The sequence below is a fragment of the Orycteropus afer genome, unplaced genomic scaffold (assembly GCF_000298275.1).
Source record: "Orycteropus afer afer isolate SDZICR_OR568_19922 unplaced genomic scaffold, OryAfe1.0 scaffold00010, whole genome shotgun sequence".
Lineage (NCBI taxonomy): Eukaryota > Metazoa > Chordata > Mammalia > Tubulidentata > Orycteropodidae > Orycteropus > Orycteropus afer.
In genome coordinates this window covers 40,741-44,918 of record NW_006921597.1, presented here as the reverse complement: position 1 = coordinate 44,918, position 4,178 = coordinate 40,741, and positions in this window count along the sequence as shown.

Below are 4,178 nucleotides of genomic sequence, written 5' to 3'. Positions count from 1 at the left end.
GAAGGGAGTGCGTCAGGATTGTATCCTTTTCCCATACTTATCAATCTATATGCTGAGCAAATAATCCGAGAAGCTGGACTATATGAAGAAAAACATGGCATCAGGATTGGAGGAAGAATCATTAACAACCTGAGATACTTGCTTAAAGTGAGGATGACTTGAGGCACTTTCTGATGAAGATTGAGAAACATAGTCTGCAGTATGGATTACATCTCAATATAAAGAAGACAAAAATCCTCACAACTGGACCAATAAGCAGCATCATAAAAAATGGAGAAAAGATTGAGGTTGTCAAAGAATTAACGTTGCTTACTTCTACAATCGAGGCCAATGGAAGCAGCAGTCAGGATATTAGACAACGTGTAGCACTGGGTAGGTCGGCTGCGAAGGAACTCTTTCAAGTACTGAGGAGCAAGGATGTCTCCTTGAGTACTAAAGTGCACCTGACTATTGTTGTTGTTATGTGCCGTTGAGTTGGATCCCTCCTTGGGTTTCCGAGGCAGTATCACTACAGAAGTAGATTGGCCCATCTTCCTTCCGAGGAGTGGCTGGTAGGTTTAAACCGCTAGCCTTCTGGTTAGTAGTCAAGTGCCTTAGGCACTATACCACCAGAGCTCCCAAGATGCACCTGACACAGGCCATGATATTTCCAATCGCCTCGTATGTATGTGAGAGGTGCACAATGAATAAGGAAGACAGAAAAAGAGTTGATGCTTCTGAGTTGTGGTGCTGGCGAAGAATGCTAAAGATACTATGGACTGCCAAAAGAACTAACAGATCTGTCCTGGAGAAAGTGCAGCCGAGATGCTCCTTGGAAGCAAGGATGGCCAGACTTCGTCTCACCTACTTTGGTCATGTTGTCAGAGGGGACCATTCTCTAGAGAAGGGTATCATGCTTGGTAGAGTGGAGGGTCGACGAAAGAGGGGAAGGCCTTTGACAAGATGGATTGACACGGTGGCTGTGACAATGGGCTCAAGTATAGCAAGGTTCATGGAGCTGGCGCGGAATCGGGCGGTGTTTCATTCGGCTGTGCATGGGGTCCCTATGAGTCAGAAGTGACTCGACGGCACCTAACAACAACAACAATGGTAGTTGTTGTTATGTGCCGTGGAGTCAGACCTGACTCATAGCAACCCCTCCTTGGGTTTTGAGGGAGTATCACTATGGAAGTAGACTGCCCAACCTTCCTTCTGAGGCAAACATGGAAAATGGAAAGAAATAATGGTAGTAAGTGAGCAATAAGAGTACGTGGACCCAAGAGCCATGGAGTCTATTACTTCTGGGCCCTGGGCTTGAAGGTCAGGACCGTTGAATGCTAATCACATCGCTGGCAGAATCTGGAGTCAAACTATCCTTCCATTTTCTGATTGATCTGGTGTGGTCTCTTGCTCAAGGATGCATGGCAGTTGAGCATGCTCAGTAGTGACTGAGACAGAAGGGCTGGCTCACGTTGCTCATGTTGTGGAAGCCCAGGAGAGTGGAGAGACTGGCTGGAGGAAAGAGCAGACATGAGCAAACACTACCAGCCACCCTGGCAGAGCAGTAGGGGCTCTGCTTTCACCTGCATGTGCTGAGGATCTTTTCTGGTGCAAGACTCGTGTCTGGCATGGCCACAGGCATTATCGGATTTAATCTTCCCCACAACTTGTTAATGAAATGAGGTATTATCCTCATTTCATACATGAGATTATTGTCTGAAAAGTGAGCATTTAGCGGTCTCAGAGGACCCAGGGGCAGATAATGAGAATGACAGAGAATAAAGGCTAAGATCAAACAGGTCATGCAGTTATGAGAGTTTGAAAGATCACTTTAGGGAAAGCTGAGCAGATGTAAGTGAAATTGTGAACTTGGTTATGAAGTGATGTAGGGCAGATGGTGAAAAGGAGCATGAAATTATATGTGATGCTTCTGTTTTAAAAAGGGGGAGAAAGCTGAAGAAGTGAGGAGACGGGCTTGCTGTCAGCAGGACATATTCACATTCTTTGTGAAGATGGCGAGAATTGGGTTAAAAAGGGATATTGAAAGGCGAGTGAGAGAGGTGAATAAACTTGGTCTCCTGAAAAAACAGTGAACAGTCCAGAAGGATGGGAAAGTGCAAAAAAGTGCTGTACGTGGATGAAATTATAATTCAAGTGAAAATACTTGGTACATTTAAAAATATCCTAAAAAAGAAATAGATGCTAAATATAAAATGCATCTCCATTTTAATTCCATGATTCTTACATTGTTTGGCACCCTGTAAAATATCTCAGTGCTCTTGCCCTGTCGTGAATTACTTCATGTGGCCCCTCTAGGTACAGTCCTCCATTTTGTGAGGTAACGTAAATCTTAGCATCCAGGCCTGTGTGAGAGATCACAAGCTCCACAGAAGAAAGATTTGGCATTCTGCTTCCAAAAAGACTTACAGCCTCAACACCCTATGGAGGCCACTCAGCCCTATCCTACAGGATCACCGAGTCAGAATCAACTCAATGGTAGTGGGTTTTACCCCTGTGGTTATGGTCCATTTTGTAGTGAGTGGTCTGTTATGTTAATGAGGCCAGATTAGACAGGGATAAATCTTGAGGCACTGCCTTACTAGAGGGTGTGACTCAAGTCACTACCCTAAGTTTCCTTGAGGACATGATCTCATCTAATGTATACAAATGCTCTGGAAAAGTTTGCTGTGTCGCTCTGGATCCTGCACGTGGTCCATCATTATGTGACCTGCGGTTCACGGGAGTTGAGACAGCAGCCAGTCGTCTTACTGCTTTGTGTTTGCTGGCCAACCCAACCACATGAGTGAGAGCATCCCCAAGACTGCTGCCTGACCCTCTGTTTTGGGACTTGCCAGCATCTCAGCTGCATGAGCCATTTGCCTGGCAGTTAGTGAGCAGTGTGAGATGTAACAGTGAAAGAGCAAACCCTAAGGTGGGAGGGAGAGTGCAGAGGGGAAGAGTAGTAGTTGTGATTAGAGATGATGGACTGGTACAGCAGTTTGGAAAAGCTGGGCCTGTGAGATGACATCTTTAATTTCCACCTCATAGGGACCAACCTTGTGGAGATTCTTCTAAAATAAATTATTCAAGTGGCTCCCAACAACCATATGAGACAGATTTTGTTTTTTTATGGTCCTACAGCTGAGCCTCAAATGGGCTCAAATACTCTAGAGCCTAATTACTTGCAACAGTAAGAAATATAGTGAAGGTTCATGATATGTTAATCTTTAGGGTAGGATGTTTTTGAGATGTCAGAATTTGTTACTCCTTAGATGTCAGAATTGGGGGAAGGTAATACAGAACATTGCTCATAGGCAAGTTTCAAGTTGAAGCTGGAGAAAACTAAAACAAGTCCACCAGAGCCAAAATACGACCTTGATTATATCCCACCTGAATTTAAAGACCATCACAAGAACAGATTTGACTCATTGAACATCAGTGACCAAAGATTAGAGGAGTTAGGGATGACATCAAGAACATCATATACGAAGAAAGCAAAAGGTCCTTAAAAAGACAGGAAAGAAAAGACCAAAATGGATGTCAGAAGAGCCTCTGAAACTTTCTGTCGAACTTAGGAGTCGCTAGGAGTCCGAAAGGACTCCTAGGCAAACTTTTACAGTAACACTCCTGGACAAGTGCGGGGAGCTCTGCTTTTTCTCCCTTCCTCGCCCTCTCTCTCCCTCCCCACTCTGCTACGTAATAAAAGCCATTGTCTTCTCCCCAGTCTGTCTCTCCGCACAGTGCTCCTGGACGTCTAGTCATCGCCCACTCGTTCCTGCTTTATCTTGTCTTCACAATTCCCTCCCCCACCGCCTCTTTTTCCGCTGGGCACTCACCGACTTCAACCAAATGGAGCAGGGCCAGGGGGCACGGGGACGCTCTAAGACGCCGGCGGATGGGGATAGGCAAAGCAAACTAACACGCCGCTGGACGCAGCATGTCTAGGGCCCCACTAGGCCTAGGCTTGATCACAGGCTTCTGCGGCGGGTGAAGTGCAAGGAGGGGCGAAGGCCGTCTGGCTACTCTTCTAGCTTCGGAATCGCCTTGGGCACAGGTTTCGAAAGTGAATTGCTGCGCTGTTCCTGGCCCCAACCTGTCCGGTTTCCCGAGACTTTGGAGCCTGAGCAATTGTACCACAGAACGTGGGGGCTCTGCCAAGTAGTAACTGAATAGTCACTGTTCTCCACGGTATCGCCAAC